Raw genomic sequence first — 21621 nt, 5'->3', positions numbered from 1 at the left:
AGGTATTTGTATTTTTCTGTTGCAATTGTATACAAGATTATTTTATTAATTTCCTTTTGTGATAGTTCATTAATAATGTATGGAATTGCAACTAATTTTTACATACTGATTTTGTATACTGCGACATTACTAAATTGGTTTATTCTAACAGTTTTTGCGGGGGGGGATCTTGAGGATTTTCTTTTTTTTTTAATTTTTTAGTGTTTATTGATTTTTGAGAGAGAGACAGGGCATGAGCAGGGGAGGAGTAGAGAGAGAGGGAGACATAGAATCTGAAGCAGTCTCCAGGCTCTGAGCTGTCAGCACACAGCCCGACGTGGGATTAGAACTCACACTGAGAGTTCATGACCTGAGCTGAAGTCGAACACTTAGACAACTGAGCCACCCAGGTGTCCTGAGGTTTTTCTATATATAATGTCATGTCATCTGCAAATAGAGACATTTTTACTTTTTTCACTCTGATTTGGACTTTTATTTCTTTTCCTTTCCTAATTTCCCTAGCTAGGATTTCCATTCGTGTGTTGAATAAAAGTGGTGAGAATGGGCATCCTTGTCTGGTTCATGATCTTGGAGGAAAAGATTGCAGGTTTTCACTTATGAATATATTAGCTGTGAGCTTGTCATGTATGTCTTATATAATGTCTGTATGGTAAATAAAGAGTTTTTTATTTTTATCACAAGTGGATGTTAAAATTTGCATTTATGTTAATCAGGAATATTCTGTCATTTTCTTTCTTTGTAGTGTCTATGTCCGGTTTTGGTATGAGAGTGGTGGTGGCCTTGTAAAATAAGTTTTGAAGTGTTCCCTACTCTTTTATTATTTGGAAGAAATTGAAAAGAATTGGTATTAATTATTCTTTGAATGTTCGGTAGATTCACCATAAACCTATCTTGTCCTGTACTTTTCTTTATTGGGAGGTTTTTGATTACTGATTCAATGTCTGCACTATTGTCCTTATTTTATATTTCTTGGTGATTCAGGTGTGGAAGATTATGTGTTTCTAGAAAATGTACACTGAAGAAATGTATCCATTTCTTCTGGGTTGCCCAATTAGTTGGTACATGGTTATTCATACAAGTCTCTTATGAGTCTTTGCATATCTGTGATATCAGCTGTAATGTCTTTCATTTCTGATTTTGAGTCTTCTCTCTTGGTGATTCACGTCAAAGGTTTGTTATTTCGTTTTACTTTTCACAAAAACCTGCTTAGTTCCATTGATCTCTTCTGTTCTCTTTTAACTTCTATTTATTTCTGCTGTGATTTTTTTTTCTTTCTTCTGCTAACTTTGGACTTAGTTTGTTCTTCTTTTGCTAGTTCTTAAAATAGAAAAGTATTTTTATTTGAAATATTTCTTGTTTTTCTTACATAGGCATTTCTCACTATGAACTCTTCTTTCTTAGAAGTACTTTTCCTGCATTCCATTTTCATCTGTCTCAGAAAAAATTTTTGATTTTCCTTTAGATTTTTCTTTTTTGAGCCACTGGTTGTTCAGGAGCATGTTGCTTAATCTCCATTTGTGTGTGTGTTAATTTTCCAGTTTTCTTGATTTCTAATTTCATACCATTGTGGCCAGAGAAGAAAGATGTTCAGTAGGATTTCAGTCTTCTTAAATTTCTTAAGACTCATATTGAGGCCTAACAGTGATCTATCTTAAAGAATGTTGCACGTATATTTGCAAAGAAGATGTATTCTGCTGCTTTTGCATGGAATGTTCTGTAAATGTCTGTTCAATTCATCTGGTCTAGATTTCTTTTCATTTTGTCAGTTTTTTTCTGGATTTTTATAATTCCTTTGTTACTTTCTCCTCTTGCTCTCTGTGATTTGATGCTTTTGTGCAGTGGTATGCTTAGATTCCTGTCTCTTTATAATTTGTGTATCTACCTTAAATCGGTGCTTTGTGGTTACCCTAAGTCTTAGATAAAGCCCTTTACATTGTTGTTGTTGTTGTTGTTGTTGTTGTTGTTGTTGTTGTTTTTAACTCCAACTTAGGTTTAAACTCATTCTAAAGCTCTAAAGTTGTATTCTTACTGCTACATTTTATGTTGGTGTGTCAAAATTTATATTTTTTTATGGTGTGAATCCATTAACAAATTATTGTAGTTATGGTCATTGTTACTACTTTTGTCCTTCAGTCTTTATACTAGGTTTATAAGCGATAAGCCTCCACCATTACAACGTTATATAATTCTGAATTTATATATTTACCTTTACCAATAAGATTTATACTTTTATATGTTTTCCTGTTACTAATTAGCCCTCTATTGCTTCAGCTTTAGAAAGTCCCTCTAACATTTGTTGTCTCACCAGTTTAGTGATGATGAAATCCTTCCACTTTTGTTTGTTGGAAAACTCTTCATCTCTCCTTCATTTCTGTAGGACAACTTTACCAGGTAGTGTATTTTGGGTTGACATTTTTTTTTGTCTTTCAGCACTTTGGATAAATCTTGCAACACCCTTCTATCTGCAACATTTCTGCTGCAAAATTTGCTGAAAGAGTGGTTCCCTTGCATATAACAAGTTATTTTTCTCTTGTTTGTTTTAAGAGTCTCTCCTTGTCTTTATCTTTTGCCAATTTAATTATAAAGTGTCTTAGCGTGGGTCTCTTGGGATTTCTGTTTCTTGGAACTTTGAGATCTTACTAGATCAGGGTGTCTGTTTTCTTCCCCAGTTAGAGAAGTTTTCAGCCATTATTTCTTCAAATAAGCTCTACCCCTTTCTGGCTCTCTTCTCCTTCTGGGACCCCTGTAATGCAAATATTTGTGCACTTAACTCTTTCCCAAAGGCCTGTTAGCTATGTTTACTCTTCTCCATTCCTCATTCCACCCCACTGATAGGAAAAAATTCAATGCACTTCTTGAAGTTTGAAGATCATCTTTTGTTTCATTTAGTCTGCTATTGAACCCCTGTTGTGAATTTTTCATTTCAGTTACTGTAGTCTTCAGTTCTGTGCTTTGGTATTTTCTTCTATTTTCTCTTTCTATTGAAATTATCACTTTGTTTATGCATTGTTCTTATGATTTTGATAAACATCTTTATGGCCATTAATCTGAGCAACTTATGAGTGAATCGCTCTTGTCTATTTCATTATGGTCATTTTCAGAGGTTTTGTATTATTCTTTTATATGGAACTTCTTCCTCTATTCTTTCATTTTCTTGAGCCTCAAGGCTGGTTTCTATGTCCTTATTAAATAGCTATCATTCCCAGTCTTGAAGGAATGGTCTTCTATAAGAGATGAAACTTATCACTTAACCCTGACCCAGTTCTTAGTTGTTTCCCCAATTTTTGCCATTGTCCAAGCAAGCTTCTTTGTTCTTAGTAGCTCCCAATAGTCGAGAGAATTTTAATTAGCAACTAGATGCATGTTGATTGGAAGCCAGACCACTGGCAGTAGATTTTAAGGTATCCAGGTATACCTCTTTCAGGGGAAGGGTTGGAGATGGGCATTTCTGTCTATCTGTCCCCTTTGCACTTTGAGGGGAAGGTTTGGAGATGGGCATTTTTATCTATCATCTTTGCCCTGAACCCTTGGGGGATAGCCAGTTAAGAACTGTTTCCTTGTTTGCCATCATACCATTGAACCTGTGAACTGAGGACCCCTGGTCAGCAGAGCCAGGCTCTTAAGGGATGTGTTCTCTGTATGGCCACCACAAAGTTTGGGGTGACAAACTTATGCACAAGCTCCTTTCATGGATACATCAGTGACCTGGATTGGTGCAGAGGGAAAGCCTGCAGATAGTACCCACTGGCCCCCTCCAGTCTCTGGAGAGGACTTGTCTCAACCCCTAGATGGTGTTAAATTAGAAGCCTGTGTTCCTGCTACTACTTTTAAGATAATGTAGATAGTCCTGTTTTACAGAAAGACTGGACATTTCAGTCTGCTACCTGGGCCCTGGGCCCTGGGGAGATAGCCCTGCTTTGTTCCTGTGAGTCCCTTAAGAACTACTTGTTAGTGCTCCATGTTCTTGTGGGTCTTGTGGATGCAAGCCCTGTTGGGTTTCAAAACTACATGTTTTGGGGACGTATCTCTGAGGGGAAGGTCTAAAAGTTGGGACACCAGATGTGGTTTCCAAATCATTCACTCTTCAGTGAGAAGACAGGAGTTTTTAGTCCCATCCCAACTGTGTGTCACTGCCAAGCATGGAGTTTATGGCAAGAGTGTATCTGAGTCTCTGCTACCTATTTTGATGTAGTTTTTTATTTACTCTGGAAAGTCACCCAAATATGTAGGAGTAGAAAAGCTAGTTTCTGGATATCTTTGAGAGGTGATATTTCTGAGTATAGCTGTATATTTGGTATGTCCATGGGAAGAAATACATTCAGAAGCATCCTATGTCACACTCTTGAACCAGAACTTCCCTTTGCCCTTTATTAAAATTGCATTGTTTGCTTTTGTCATATGGTTGAGTTCCCTATATATTTTTTTATATGAACTCCTTTTCAGATAAATATTTTACAAATATTTCACCCATCACAGAGGTCATCCTTTTACTTTGCTGATACTTTCTTTGCTGTGCAGAAGCCTTTTCTGATGGGTATAATATCATTAGTCTATTTGTACTTTTGGTATCACATCCATAAAATCATTGCCCAGACTAATCTAATGTCCAATAGTTTTTGTCTGTTTTTTTTTTAAATCTAGTATTATTTTAATGATTTTGGCCTTATGTTTATCTCTATCATTCACTGATGTCATTTTTTATGTAACACATGAGATAAAGGTCCAATGTCATTCTTGTGCAGGTGGATACCCAATTTTCCCAGCATCATCTTTTGGGAGAATACTTTTTCTAACATTGTGTGTTGTCAGCATCCTATTCAAAGATCAGTTGTATGGATTTATATCTGAGTTCTCTATTCCGCTCTGCTGGTCTGTAAGTCTGTTTTTTCTGCCAGACCATACTGTTTGACCTCTGTAGTTTTGTAATATATTGTGAAATCAGCAAGTGTGATAGCTACAGCTTTTTTCTTCTTTATTAAGATTGGTGTGGCTATGTGGATTCTTTTGTGATTTGCTATGAATTTTAGGATTGTCTCCGTTTCAAAAATTCTGTAAAGAATGAAATTATGATTTTGATAGTACATCACTTTGGGTGGCATGGACATTTTTACAATATTGATTCTTCCAAACCATGATCATAAGATGTTTTAACATTAAAAAAATTATTTTTAGTGTTTATTTTTGAGAGTGAGAGACTGATCATGAGCCAGGGAGAAGGGGCCAAGAGAGAGGGAGACACAGAATTTGAAGCAGGCTCTAGGTTCTGAGTTGTCAGCACAGAGTGGTGGTGCAGGGCCCAAACTCACAAACCATGAGAACATGACCTGAGCTGAAGTTGGATGCCCAACCAGCTGAGCCACCCAGACATCCCTTGATGTTTTAGCATTTATTTGTGTCATTAATTTCCCTCATCAGTGTTTTAGAATTTTTAATGTACAATTTTTTTTTTTTACCCCTCTGATTACTTTTTGGATGGTTGGTTGTTTGTGAATGGAAACAAAATTAATTTGTGTACATTGATTTTTGTATCCCGCAACTTTACTGGTTTATTCTAAATTCTGTTGAGTGTTTTGAGTTTTCTGTGTACATAACCATCTCAAACAGAGATGATTTCATGTGTCCCTTTCAGTGAGGATGTCTTTTACTTATTTTCCTATCTAATTTCACTGGATAGGGTTTCCAGTACCTTGTTCAATATATGTGACAAGGATAGTCATCTTGTCTTGTACCACTTACAGGGAAATATTCCAATTTCCCTTACTGATTCTGATGTTACCTGTGAATTTTTCACATATGGCCTTTATTATGTTGAGGTAAGGTCCTTATTTTGCAATTTGGTTGAGAGTTTTAATCATTAACACTTGTCAAGTGCTTTTTTTCCTGCATCTATTGAGAATATGATTTTTTCCTATAATTTTGTTACTGTGTTGTATCACATTGATTTTTTTATATGTTGAACCATCCTTGCATCCCTGTGATAAATCCTACTTGATCATAGTGTATGATTATTTTAATGTGTTGTTGAATTCAGTTTGTTAGTATTTTATGAAGTATATTTGCACCTATATTCATCACAGATGCTATCCTATAATTATTTTTATTATAGTATTTTTGCTTGGTTTTGTAGTATCAAGAGTGATGCTGTTCTCCTAAAAGAATTTTGGAAGTATTCCCTTTTCTATTTTGTTTTCTTTTGAAAAGTTTAGGGAAAATTGGCATTAATTCTTTGAATGTTTGTTAGAATTCACCTTTGAAGCCATTGGGTTCTGCATTTTTCCTTAGGAGATTTTTTATTACCAATTCAGTCTCCTTATTTTTATGGATCTATTCATGCTTTCTAATTCTTACAAATGCAACTTCTTATATATTGAATAATTCTAGAAATTTATTTCTTTTGGTTATCCAATTTGTTGGTATATAATTGCTCATAAATATCTTTTATGTTTTTATTTATGAAGTGTTTATTATAATATCTCCTCTTTCATTTCTGAGTTTGTTTATTGAGTCCTCTCTTTTTCATAGTCAATAGAGCTAAGAGGCTATCAATTAACTTTTTCAAAAAAACAACTCTTTGATTTTTTATCCATTTTTTTTGGTTCCGTATTTGATTTATACTGCTATAATCTTAATTTCCTTTTTTCTGCTAAATTTGGACTTAATTTGTTTTCATTCTACTTTCTTGAATTGTAATATCAGGTTGCTTATTAGAGATTGTTCTTTTTCAGTAAACACATGTAGTGCTGTAAATTTACCTCTTATCTTTGCATTTTCTTTATCCCATAGGTTTTGTTGTATTTTGTTTTCATTTTTGTTTGTCTGAAAACATTTCAAAATTTTGTACTAAATTGTTATTCAATAAGGTGTTTTTAGTTTCCATGTATCAGTGAATTTTCCTATGTTTTTACTATTATTAATTTCTAGTTTCATTCCATTTTTGTTGGAAAAGATACTTGAAATTATAAGTGATCCTTGAACAATACTTGTTTGAATTTTGCAGGTCCACTTACACACAGATTTTTTTCAATAAATACAGTGCAGTACTGTAAATGTACTTTCTCTTCCTTAAGAGGATTTGCTTTTCTCTTGATGCTTTAAAATTTTCCCTTGACTTTGGCAATTTGATTATAATATGTCTTAGTCTAGCCTTCTTTGTGTTGTTCCTGTTTGAGAACCTGTAAGTTTTATGAATCTTAATGTCCACTTGCCTCCCAAAATAAGGAAGTTTTCATCCATTATTCATTTAAGTAAGTACTCTGCCCTTTTTCTCTATTCTCCTTCTGAGACTTCTATGGCATACATATTCTCTTGTTGGTGTCCCACAGATTTCTCCATTATTTTTTCTCTTTCTTTTCTGACTGCATAACTTCAAATGACCCATCTATAAGTTTGTAGATTGCTTTTTTCTACTTGATCAATCTGTTGGAGCTCTTTAAAGTGCTCTTAAAGCTCTCTATTGCATTTTCATTTCATTCATTGTATTCTTCAGTTCCAGTATTTCTGTTTTTTTTTTTATAGTTTCTCTTTGTCATGTCTCGTGGCTTCCTCATTCTTCTTAAAAAATATTTTGAGGGGCGCCTGGGTGGCTTGGTCGGTTGAACGTCCGACTTTGGCTCAGGTCATGATCTCACGGTCTGTGAGTTCGAGCCCCGCGTCGGGCTCTGTGCTGACAGCTCAGAGCCTGGAGCCTGTTTCAGATTCTGTGTCTCCCTCTCTCTCTCTGCAGCTCCCCTGTTCATTCTCTGTCTCTGTCTCAAAAATAAATAAACGTTAAAAAAAATTTAAAAAAAATATTTTGATTTTTGTTTTGTCAGACAATGTGTAGGTCTCCATTTACTTAAGGTCAATTTCTGGAAACGTATTGTGGTTTTTTTGGTGATGTCATGGTTCTTTGATTTTGTGTGTGTGTGTGTGTGTGTGTGTGTGTGTGTGTTTCATAACCTTTCATTGATGTCTGTTGACTTGAGTAATCAGTCATCTCTTGCAGACTTTATGGACTGTCTTCCCTGGGGAAGGACCTTCATCTATGGGTAGGTGTAATGATGCCATACGAGTGGGGTGTAGCAGCTCTTATTCCAGCAGGGGTGCAGTGGTAATTATGGGTTAAGGGAGGGCACCATATTGTATCCTTCTTAAAGTTCCACCAGCTGAGGTCAGCCTTGGCAAAGACTGTAAGGGTCCTTGGAAGCCAAGGTTGTGTATATGTGTGGTGGTAACAAGGGCTGGTTTTGTCTTTGCTAGCAAAATCTGTTGGGATTTTTCTTCTTTTCTCCTGTGAGGGAAATTATGGCTAAAGGGGTCCGTGGCACTGGGTCCAGTGCATGGGCACAAATGTGGCAGTAGCAGTGCTGGGATCTGGGAAGCATGTGTACTTATGGCAGCAGTGGTAATGGTGTCAGGAGTGAAGAAGTACATTAAATGGCCACAGAACTAGGGTTCAGGGGTCAGAACAACTATGGCACCTGGCCCATGGTATAGCCTCACTCACTACAATGCATCAGTGTCTGACATGTAGGCATGTACAGAATGGTCACAGAGATGGGGTCCAAGGCATGTATGTGGTTGCAAGAGAGGAGTGATGGGGAGGTGTACTATGTAGCCATGGATCTGGCTCTAGGGGGTGGGGGGCATGAAACAGAGATGTTGTAGCCCCAGGGTTTGGGATGAGTGTAGCAATAGCAAGTCCTTTCCCCTAGCCTTGGTTCATGAGTTTGACCAATAAAAAAATTCAGAGCCAAACTCTTAAGTAAACGAGGGTTTAATAGCAGTTTAAGGACACTCTTAAGTGGGAGGGGCAGGCCAGGCAGGCCCAGAGGTGGCTGGCAGGTACACCAGGGTTCAGGGCTTCCTTTTCTTTTTTTTCTTTAATTTGGTTGGATTATGGGTCATGGCTGTGTAGATCCTGAATGGGTTGCAGCCAGTCATCTAAGGGAGTCCTCCTGCCAATTGAGAGAGGAGGTTTTTGGCCCTATTTGGTCCTTGTCAGATCAGTCATGGCATCCTTCCTCCACTGAGAGGAGGAGGAGGTTAAAACCACATGAAAATGTATTATAAGGAAGCCATAGGTTACTGTAAGGCAGTGGTCATAGGGGAGAGTGTATTCGATGCCCTACGGTATGTCCCAGCCCTTTGGAACTTGGTTTCTGCCCTTTTATCAGTCAGAAAACACCTGTTCCCTGCTCATAGGTGATTAACTGCCTCCTCTTTCAGGTGTAGGAGCAGAACTCCAGGCAGCTTCATCAGCTGTGTCCGGCATCAGTGAAGCCTTTTGTTAGTTGTTTGTTGCTTATTCCTTGTTTTCGTTTTTTACATTGGGGAGGACAAACACTGGATCTCCTAGTCTGCTATCTTGTCGACTTCACCTGTTAGCTTTTCCTTCTATATTAACCGTAATGTCCCTCTCCAATAATAAGAAACTTGGTTCCCACAATCCCATTTATCATATATATATATAATTATAAAATATATATAAAATATATAAAAATATATAAAATAAATAAAATATATATAAGTTCCTCATATATATGTGTATGTGTATATATACACATACATATATATATATATATATATATATATATGTAAATATATATAGAGAGAGAATAAGTTCCTTTTTGTCTTTAGCCCTACAATTTCCAGTCAAACATTTTCCTAGGTTAATTAAGTCCTTTTTTTCTCCAACTTCCCCCTTCAGTGTGGTTATATCATATGTTGGTAAATGCAATTAATCTCATTTGTCACAGTCTGCATTCCATTGTGGGCATCACTCAACATCCTGGTTGATCATCTTTTTTCTTTTTTCCAATATTGTATACTTTAATTCTTTGTGGTGTAAAGTTCTATGAGTTTTAACAATGCAGCATCATATATGCACCATTGTAATAGAACAGTTCCCCCCGCATGTCCTGTTTGTAGTTAACCTCGAACTCCACGTGAACAACCATTAACAACTCCCGATCTAGGAACCCTCTTGCACTGTTGGTGGGAATGCAAATTGGTGCAGCCGCTCTGGAAAGCAGTGTGGAGGTTCCTCAGAAAATTAAAAATAGACCTACCCTATGACCCAGCAATAGCACTGCTAGGAATTTATCCAAGGGATACAGGAGTACTGATGCATAGGGGCACTTGTACCCCAATGTTTATAGCAGCACTCTCAACAATAGCCAAATTATGGAAAGAGCCTAAATGTCCATCAACTGATGAATGGATAAAGAAATTGTGGTTTATATACACAATGGAATACTACGTGGCAATGAGAAAAAATGAAATATGGCCTTTTGTAGCAACGTGGATGGAACTGGAGAGTGTGATGCTAAGTGAAATAAGCCATACAGAGAAAGACAGATACCATATGGTTTCACTCTTATGTGGATCCTGAGAAACGTAACAGAAACCCATGGGGGAGGGGAAGGGAAAAAAAAAAAAAGAGGTTAGAGTGGGAGAGAGCCAAAGCATAAGAGACTGTTAAAAACTGAGAACAAACTGAGGGTTGATGGGGGGTGGGAGGGAGGGCAGGGTGGGTGATGGGTATTGAGGAGGGCACCTTTTGGGATGAGCACTGGGCATTGTATGGAAACCAATTTGACAGTAAATTTCATATATTAAAAAATAAAACAAAACAAAAAAAAAAAACAACTCCCGATCTATTTCCCATCTTGATTGTATTGCCTTCTCCAGAAATTTCTATAAATTAAATCATTTAATAGGTAGTTTTTTCTGTCTCTCTTTTTCTACTCAGCAGATTGCATTTAAGATATATTTGTATAGCAGAAAACAATACTTCATTTTATCTCTAAACCATATTATGTTGTTTCTTCAGTCCCTTCTTGGAAGACAAATTATGTTTCTTCTAGTTTTAACAATTAAGAAAAAAAAAACTGTAATAAGGTTTGCGTGTGACCCTATGTTTTCAAATAACCTGGGTGAGTATCTAGAAATGTAATTGCTAGATCATATGGTAAGTCTATAATTTTATTAAAAAATGCCAGAGGTGCCTGGGTAGCTCAGTCAGTTAAGCGCCCGACTTTGACTCAGGTCACGACCTCACTGAGTTGGAGCCCTGCGTGGGGCTCTGTGCTGACAGCTCAGAGCCTGGAGCCTGCTTCAGATTCTGTGTCTCCCTCTCTCTCTGTCCTTCCCCCACTCGTACTCTCTCTCTCTCAAAACATGAATAAATATTTAAAAATTTAATAAAAATAATTTAAAAATGCCAAAATGTCTTCCAAAGTACCTGAAACATTTTGAATTCTCTAAGTAATAAATGTCTCACATCCAAGCCTACATTTGGTGTGACAGGTTTTTGTTTGTTTTTTTACTTAATACGTGTATGGTGGTATCTCATTGTTTTGATTTATGTTTCCCTAATTAAAAATGAAGTTGAGCCTCATTTCATGTATTTTCCAACTGTTTATCTTTGGTAACGTTATGTTCAGATCTTTTGTCCATATATTATTGGGTAGTTTTATTAATATTGAATTGTGAGAGTTTTTTTAATATGTTGTAGATCAAGCCTTTTATCAAATATTTGATTTTCAAATATTTTTCCACGGTCTATGATTTACCTTTTTATTCTTTTAGTGTCCACTGCAGAGCTTTTTTTTTTTTTTTTTTTTTTTTTTTTCTTTTTTTATGATGTCAAACTTACAGGCAATTTCTTTCATGGATTTTGCTTTCGGTGCTGTCTCTAAAAATTGATCGCCAAAGCCAAAGTGATACCGATTTTCTTCTACATATTCTTAGACATTTTATAATTGTAGATCTTACATTTTGGTCTATGATCCATTTTTTGTATAGAATGTAAGCTAGATGTAGTGTTCCCTTTGATTCTACTATCTGAAAGCAATCATGTAGCTCTAGTACCTATACTATCTAGTTCCACTGTTACAAATAGCTGGCATTATTCATTTTTAAATATTGAGTAGAATTCACTATTGAAGTCATTTGGTCTTGGAGTCAGTTAAAACCTATCATTTTAAACTACAGTTTAATTTCTTTAATAGACTTTAACCGCAGTTTGACAGACATAGAAATATTTGGTTTAACTGTCTCTTTTTTGATGTTGTGAATTTGTGTCTTTCAAAATACTGCTCCATTTCACATACATTATTGAGTTTATGGACGTAGATGTTTTGGGTAGTATTTTCTTACTCTTTTAATCAGCAGTGAGAGCACCACTTGATACTGGTAAATTCTTGATAGTGATAAATTGTATCTTTCTTTTGTTTCTTTTTTTCTCGTTCTGTCAGCTTGTGTAGAGTATAGACTTCAGCTAGGAAAACAACACAACTTAAAAAAATACAAGGAGAAATGGAAATAGCAGGTTAGAAATAAGGAATTTTAATGTATATTTCTCTCTAATAAAGCAAGTGGATAATTAACAAGGAATATCGTAGGCCAAAATAATATAGTTAGGAAGGTACATCTAACTGATAAACATCCAAGAAATTATCTTCTTTTCCATGATTTATGGATCAGTCACAAAAATTGACCATATATTACTTCATAAAGGAAACTTCCTAAAAATACAAACTAGTAGCACTACTATATACAATATTCTCTGATGACACCATCCAAAAAATAAATATTAATAACTAGTACCATAAACAATTATGGTAGTAAGCCCTATTGATTTAGGCCTTACTGGTTATTAAGCAGTTAACAGAAGCTGGGAGTTGCTGCCTTGTAAAACAAGGCAAAATGAGAGCAACTCAAACTAATTAGGACATATAATTCATCTTTGAAAAATCACCAACTCAATCAAAATGTTTGAAAAACCACTGACTCGATCAAAATAGATACTGCATGGAACTAACCAGGTATATATGATTTTTGTTTGTTTGTTTAAAAAGTTATTTGTATACCTTCTTTGGTTTGTAGAATAAATACCTAATACCTCATTTAAACTTTTTATAGAATATTTTATCAATCTGCACATTATTTCTGAGAATACTTCTAGTTTATTACATACTTTTTAGGATGCTCTGAGGTAATTCCAGAAACATTAAGAAGTAATTTTGTGTCCTATTTTCCATAGTTTATCCTAAAATTTTCTATGATTTTATTAATATTAGAATAGGAGAATTTGTACTTACAGAGTTCTTATCCTTCTAATGACATATTTATGATTTTAGATCATGGAGATCCATGTACTAATTGGAGATCAAACCGCTTCTTTAAAGATGTAGTAAGTGTATTTAATTCCTTACATTAGAAAATGTGGACTTTTAAATATTATCAAATATTCCAAGTATAACTACATTTGGAATCAAAAGCTACTTTCCACACATTAAAGCTTTTATTACATAGTAGATAATACTGAAGGAAAAATAAATCTCTGAAGCTTGCCAGAATTTTATGTCCAAACAGAATTGATGATAATACATTTATTTCATGTTTGACATACTTCTAGTGAATTTCCATTTTAATTAAGTGGAGTTTTCTTGTTTTTTTGTTTTTCGTTAGTGGATTATTTGACAAGGCTACAAAGAGTATCAGGAATAGATCTGTAGTCCTACTAAGAATATCTATTTGAAATGGGTGATTTAATGATGTGTAGTTATCACAAATAATCAGACACTTTTGTCATTATGATACTGTTAAGATTGGACAAAATATTTTTATAGCAAAATAGAAAGTTAAAGGATTTATATTAATTTCATACAAAAATTAGTGACAATAGTCACCTTATTTACTTTTCCTCAGACTTCCTTAGAGACCATTTTAATTCTACACATTTGTTCAATTCATATGCAAATTTGTTGAGTGTCAAAATGCTTATTTGTTTCAAGAAATGAAACTTGAACCCTACCTTCCCCTATAATTTGATCTTTCTACAGTTATTCACTGAAAAACTCATTGGCTCACTAGCAACATAACATACTTCTAATGCCTTTATCTCAATTCCTGTTTAAATCATTAAGGGTGGTTTCTGTCCTTAATGCTTCATTGCAATCACAGTCATTAAGGTCAGTGATTTGCTGTCTAATACCTACTTTGTTTAATATCATCAACACCATTAACCTAATGGGTCACTCTTAGTCTCCCTCCTCCTTCTTCCTCTTTTTTCTCCTCCTCCTCCTCCTCTACCTCTTCCTCTTCCCCCTCACTGCCTGAAAGTCTCTCCTTTTTTGTATCTTCCCAATACTGGGTATGATGTAAATCTGCAGTGAAAAAAGTTAAAATAATTATTCCTTCTGCAGGTAAACTGTGTATGTACACATTGGCAAAAAAACCATTCCAGAGTGTGTAAAAAATAAAACAAACTTTGTAGAGGACTTGAATGCCATTTCTATATTTTAGTTGAAACAATATGCCTCTCCTAAAATATATCATAAAATGAACATTAGTGATAAATTAACCATATTGCTCAAAGGGTGTAAAATGAATGACTTCTCCTAAAAAAAAAAAATGAATACATACAATACAGTTGCTTTGTTAATTTAAGCATTTTAGAGGTCATTTTTCAAACTGTTTCCGTGGCCTAGAGCCAAATTCCATGCTTCAGGTGAACAAAAATCTATCCTTTCTAAATGAACAGTATGGACTGGCAGTTTACTTAGAGGAGAGAACTGTTTAATGTATTTTCTTTGCTATAACTATCAATAATGATATAAACTATAAAATGTAAAAAGAACCTCTTTGTGTAGTATAAGCACATTGCTTCATCTCTGTGTTAAGATAAATGCAGTTTGTACTCACAGAAAAACAAGCATTTAAAATGTAGTACCATGTCACATCAGTCTTAAAAGGCTTACTTATGTCTCAACCATATGGATGAACATCAGAAAAAAAAATGTCAACTAGATATATGCTTTTAGCAAAAGAAAAAAATATTTGTGTTTTCATTTTCTGGCTTAAAATATTGCTGTTCTAAATGTTCTTTTGTTTCCTTCCAAAGCACATGAGTATTCCATTCATCTAAAATAATGCCAGTGAGTTATGAAACTAAACTTTTCAGTGTTTCAATAAATTAATAATGGATATGAAATTATGAGATAAATCTACATAGCATCTAGAACACCATTAACTCTTCACAGACTAATAATTTTTAAAATTCTGTAATCAGATTATTTTCCAATAAATCTCATGTATACTTCATGATCTGATCTGAAAAGTAAGCTTTAATAAAAAGTGATGTTATCAAGGTTTATTGACTCAGTATGTAAGGACAGGGACAGGATTATATCTTTATAGCAGCAAATATAAAAATTCTTAGTAGTTTCAGTTGCATTAAATAGAATTGATTCAAACAGCACTCTTTGTCTTGGAATCTACCACAAGGAAAAGTATTATTTGAAAAACTGTAATCTGTTTTTCTCTATCTGACCTATTTCACTTATAATAACACCCTCTAAGGTCCGTCCATGTTGTTGCAAATGGCAAGATCTCAGTACTTTTTTTTATGGCTGAATAATATTCGTGTGTGTGTGTGGGGGGGCGCGGAGACCTTCTTTATTCATCTATCTATGGACACTTGGGTTGTTTCCATATCTTGGCTATGTAGATAATGCTGCAATAAACACAGGGGTGCACATATCTTTTTAAATTGCTGTTTTAATTTTCTTTGGTTAAAGGTCCAGTAATGGAATTACTAGATTCGATGGCAGTTGTATTTTTAGTTTTTTGAGGAAACTCCATACTGTTTTCTACAGTGGTTGCACCAGCTACATTCCCACCAACAGTGCACAAAAGTTCCTCTTTCTCCAAGTCCTTGACAACACTTACTTTTTGTCTTTTCAATACTAGCCATTCTGACTGTTGTGAGATGATATTTCATTGTGATTTTGACTTGCATTTCTCTGATGAATAGTGTTGTTGACCATCTTTTCATGTGTCTGGTGTTTGTATGTCTTCTTTGGAAAAATGTCTATTTGGGTTCTTTGTTCATGTTTTAATTGGATTATTTGGGGATTTTGGTGTTGAGTTGTTTAAATTCTTTACACATCCCTTCATCAGGTATAACATTGGCAAATATATTCTTCCATTCATTAGGTTGCTTTTTTGGTTGTTGTTAATGGTTTTCTTTGCTGTGTGAAATATTTTATTTTGGTGCAGTTCCAATAGTTTATTTTTACTTTTGTTTCCCTTGTCTGGGGAGACATATTCATAAATACGTTAAGGATAATGATTAGTTGAATGTAAAAGATAAAACTAACAGACTCTTTTTTTTTTTAATGTTTATTTATTTTTGATGGGGGATGGGGAGAGAGAGAAAGAGTGAGCAAGCATGAGCAGGGGAAGGGCAGAGAGAGAGAGGGAGACACAGAATCGGAAACAGGCTCTGAGCTGTCAGCACAGAGCCCAATGTGGGACTCGAGCTCACAGACTGCAAGATCATGACCTGAGCTGAAGTCAGATGCTCAACCAACTGAGCCATGCAGGTGCCCCTAACAAACAGACTCAAATACAGAGAACAAACTGGTGGTTGACAATGCAAAGTGGGCAGGGGAGTGGGCAAAATTAATGAAAGGGGTTAAGAAGTACCAACTTCGAGTTAGAAAATAGATAAGTCAAAGAGATGAAATACAGCATAGGAAATATAGTCAATAATATTGTAATAATGTTGTATGGTGGCAGATAATAACTACACGTACCATGATGAGCATCAAGCAGTGTATAGAATTGTCAAATCACTATTGTGTACATTTGAAACTAATAAAATATTGTATGTTGATTATACTTCAATTAAAATAAAAGAAAAATCCTGGATGCAAGAAATGAGGCCAAGGTAAGGGTGAACTTTGGGCAGTGAAAGGAAGGCTTCAGAAAAGACTAAAAAATGAAAAATGTGGGTCTGATGAGAAGAATAGAGCAATTATTCTACTATATTTTAAGGAAGTGTAATATTATATCAGGGTTAGTAAACTGAATGAAACTGGTGAATGACATAAATCCCCCCTCTTTCAGATTATCTTTCCAAGTCTACTTTTTATATGTGGATTTCAAAAAGGAAGTGGAGAAATCAAGAACCAAACCACATAACCCAGACTCGTATCTGCCTTATCTGTGATTGAATCACTAGTAATCAATACCATCAACTAGAAAACAATTCCTGCCTGAATAAAAACAACGTATTTTTTATAGTCTCCCCAATTCCTTGATGTGTTCTTTGCTATACAACTAAAATATTATTGTTAAAGTTGTTCTGCTTTCTTATCTTAAAAAATACTATTTAATATATTCTTTTTCTCATTTCATTTCATTTTTTTATCATAAGTGTGCTCTTTAATCGCCATCCCTTATTTCATCCATCCCTGCACCCACCTCCCCTCTCATAACCATCAGTTTGTTCTCTATGGTTAAGAGTCTGTTTCTTGGTTTGTCTCTTTTTTTTTTTTCCCCCTTTGCTCATTTGTTGTTTTGTTCCTTAAAGTCCACATATGAGTGGGATCATATGATATTCATCTTTCTCTGACTTGTTTCACTTAGAATGATACTCTCTAGCTCTATCCATGTTGTTGCAAATGGAGACATTTCCCTTTTTTATGGCTGAATAATATTCCTCTGTGTGTGTGTGTGTGTACATATATATATCACATCTTCTTTATCCATTCGTCAGTTGACGGACACATGGGCTGCTTCCATAGTTTGGCTATTGTGAATAACGCTGCAATAAACATAAAGGTGCATATATCCCTTTGAATTATTGTCTTTATTTATAATTATTTATTTATTTATTATTTTTGGTAAATAGTGCAATTCCTGGATCTTTGCATAGTTCTATTTTTAATTTTTTAAGGAAACCACTTTTTTCCATGGTAGCTGCCCCAATTTGCATTCCCACCGACAGTGCAAAAGCATTTCTTTTTTCTCCATATCTTCACCGACACTTGTTTCTTGTGTTTCTGATTTTACCCTTTCTGAGAGGTGTGCGGTGGCAACTCACTGTAGTTTTGATTGCATTTCCCTGATAATGCATGATGTTGAACATCTTTTCTTGTGTCTGTTGGTCATCCAGATGTCTTCTCGGGAGAAATCTCTGTTCATGTCTCCTGTCCATTTTCAATAGGATTATTTTGCTTTGGGGAATTGAATTGCATCAAGTCTTTATATATTTTGGATACTAACCTTTTATCAGATAGGTCATTTGCAAATATCTTCCCTATTTGTTAGGTTGCCTTTCAGTTTTATTGATTGTTTCCTTCACTGTGCAGAAACTTTGTATTTTGATGTAGTCCTAATAGTTGATTTTTGCTTTTGTTTCTCTTGCCTCAGGAGACATATCTAGAAAATGTTGCTACAGCTGATGTCTAAGAGATTACTGCCTATACTCTCTTCAAGGATTTTTAGGGTTTCAGGTCTCACATTTAGGTCTTTAATTCATTTTGAGTTTATCTTTGTGTGTGGTGTAGGAAAGTGGTCCAGTTTCATTCTTTTGCATGTGGCTCTCCAGTTTTCCCATCCCCATTTGTTTAAGAGACGTTTTTTCCATTGCAACTTCTTCCTTCCTTTATCAAAGGAGAATTGACCATATAATTGTGGGTTGATTCCTGTTCTATTGAATTATATGTCTATTTTTATACCAGTATCATACTATTTTAATCACTACTGCTTTGTAATATAACTTGAAATCTGGAATTGCGTCATCTCCAGTTTTGTTTTTCTTTTTCAATATTGCTTTGGCCATTTGAGGTCCTCTGTGGTTCCATACACATAGTAGGATTGTTTGTTCTAGTTCTGTGAAAAATTTTGTTGGTATTTTGATAAGGATTGCGTTAAATCTGTAGATTGTTTTCGGTAGTGTAGACATTTTAACATTTGTTCTTCCAATCCATGAGCATAGAATGTCTTTCCTTTTCTTTCCATTGTCTTCAGTTTCTTTCATCAGTGTTTTCTAGTTTTCAGAGTGCACATCTTTAACCTTTGGTTAAATTTATTCCTAACTACTTTATTGCTTTTGGTGAAATTGTTAATGGGATTGTTTTCTTAATTTAACTTTCTACTGCTTATTTATTAGTGAATAGGAATGTAACAAATCAGTACATTGATTTTTATGTCTTGCAACCTTACTTAAATAATGTATCCATTCTAGCAGATTTGTGTGTGTGTGTGTGTGTGTGTGTGTGTAGTCTTTAGAGTTTTCTGTGTATATTATCATATCATCCGTAAAGAGTGAAAATTTTGGTTCTTCCTTGCCAATTTGGATGTCTTTTAATTCTTTATGTTGTCTAATTGCTATGGGTAGGACTTCCAGTACTATGTTGAATAAAAATGGTGAGAGTGGACATCCTTGTCTTGTTCCTGACCTTAAGTGAAAAGCTCTCAGTTTTTCACCGTTAAGTATAATGTTGGCTGTGGGTTTTTCATATAAGGCCTTTATTATGTTGAGGTATGTTCCCTTTAGACTTATTTTGCAGACAATTTTTATCACGAATGGATGTTGCACATTGTCTAATGCTTTTTCTGTATGTATATAAAATGATCATACAGTTTTTGTCCTTTCTCTTATTGATGTAACGTATCACATTGTTGTGCAAACGTTGAATCACCCTTACAACTTGGTAATAAATTCAACTAGACCATGGTGTATGTTTTTTTAAATGTATTGTTGGATTCAGTTTGCTAATATTTTGTTGAGGATTTTTGCATCTATATTCATGAAAGATATTGGCCTGCACTTCTCTTTTGTGTGTGTGTATCTTTATCTGGTTTTGGTATCAGAGTAATGCTGGCCTTTTAGAATGAATCTGGAAGTTTTCTTCATTTCCATCTTTTTGCAATGGCTTGAGAAGGATAGGTATTAACTCTTCTTTGCCTGTGAATATGCCTGGGAAGCCATCTGTTCCAGGACATTTGTTTGGGGGGAGTGTTTTGAATACTGATTTAGTTTCATTGCTGGTAATTGGTCTGTTCGAATTTTGTATTTCTATCTGCTTTAGTTTTGGTAGGGTATATGTTTCTAGGAATTTATCCATTTCCTTTAAGTTGTACAATTTGCTGGCATATAAGTTTTCATAATATTTTGTTACAATTGTTTGTATTTCTGTGGTTTTGTTGTCATTTCTCCTCTTAATAATTTTGTTTATTTGGGTCCTCTTTGTCTCCCCCTTTTTTTTTAATGAGTCTTGCTAGAGGTTTATCAATTTGTTTTTTATATTTTCAAAGAGCCAGTTAATGGTTTCATTGATCGGTTTGTTTGTGGTGGTTGGTTTCTATATTACTTATTTCTGTAATATTTATTTATATATCATGTATCTAATCTTTATTATTTCTTTCCTTTTGCTGGGTTTGGCTTTTGTTCTTCTTTTTATAGCTCCTTTAGGTATAAATTTAGTTATTTATTTGACATTTTTCTTCTTGAGGTAGGTATTTATTGCTATAAACTTTCCTCCTAGAACCACTTCTGCTGCATCACAAAGATTTTGGACTGTTGTGTTTTTATTTTCATTTGTTTCATGTAACTTCAGATTTCTTTTTTGATTTCTTGGTTTCATTGTTTAGTAGGATATTATTTAACTTTCATGTATTTGTGCTTTTTCCAGATTTTTTTCCTGTGGTTGATTTCTAGTTTCACAATGTTGTGGTCAGAAAAGATGCATGGCATCACTTCAATTTATTTGAATTTGTTGAAGCTTGTTTTATGGCCTAATATATATTTTGGAGAATGTTCTGTGCATTTGAAAGAATAGATATTCTGCTGTTTTGGATGGAATGTTCTCAATATATCTGTTAAATCCATCTGGTCCAGTGTGTCATTCAAAGTCACTGTTTCCTTGTTGAATTTTTGTTTGGATGATCTTTCCATCAATGTAAATGGGCTGTTAAAGTCCACTACTCTTATTACATGATTGTGGATTATTTATTTTGTTTGCTATTAATTGTTTTATGAATTAGAGTGCTATCATGTTGGGGCCATAAATAATTACAATTGTTATATCCTCTTGTTGGATTGTCCCCTTTTTATTATATAGTGTCCTCTTTGTCTCTTGTTACAGTCTTTGTTTTAAAGTCTATTTTGTCCAATGTAAGTACTGCTACTCCAGCTGTCTTTTGGCATGCCTTTGCATGATAAATGTTTCTCCATCCATTCATTTTAACTCTGCTGGTATCTTTATGTCTGAAACAAGTATTTTATAGGCAGCATGTAGATGAATCTTATTTTTTTTTAAGTTTATTTTATTTTTGTGTTGGGGGAGGGGCAGATAGGGAGGTAGAGAATCCCAACCAGGCTCTGTGTTGTCAGCACAGAGCCTGATACAGGGCTCGATCTCATGAACCATAAGATCATGACTTGCACCAAAATCAAGAGTCAGACGCTTAACTGACTGAACCACCCAGGAGCCCCTGGATCTTGTTTTGTTGTTGTTGTTTTAATCCACTCTGTCACCCTATGTCTTTTGATAGGAGTGTTTAGTCCATTTACATTCAAAATAATTGTTAATAATTATGTATTTATTGCCATTTTGCTACTTGTTTTGTGGTTGTTTCTATGGATTTTCTCTGAAATTTCTCTTGATTTAATGGATTGTCGGATTTCCTTTTGGATTCCTTTCTCTTTATTCTTTGTATACCTATTAGTGGCTTTTTATTTGTGGTTACCATTAGGTTTGCATATAGCATCTTCTGCATATAGCAGTCTATATTAAGTTGATGGTCACCTAAGTTGAAGCCCATTCTTTACTCTTCACC

The sequence above is a fragment of the Neofelis nebulosa genome, chromosome 4 (genome assembly GCF_028018385.1).
Source record: "Neofelis nebulosa isolate mNeoNeb1 chromosome 4, mNeoNeb1.pri, whole genome shotgun sequence".
Taxonomy (NCBI): Eukaryota; Metazoa; Chordata; class Mammalia; order Carnivora; family Felidae; genus Neofelis; species Neofelis nebulosa.
Note: the sequence above shows the minus strand (reverse complement) of the source record.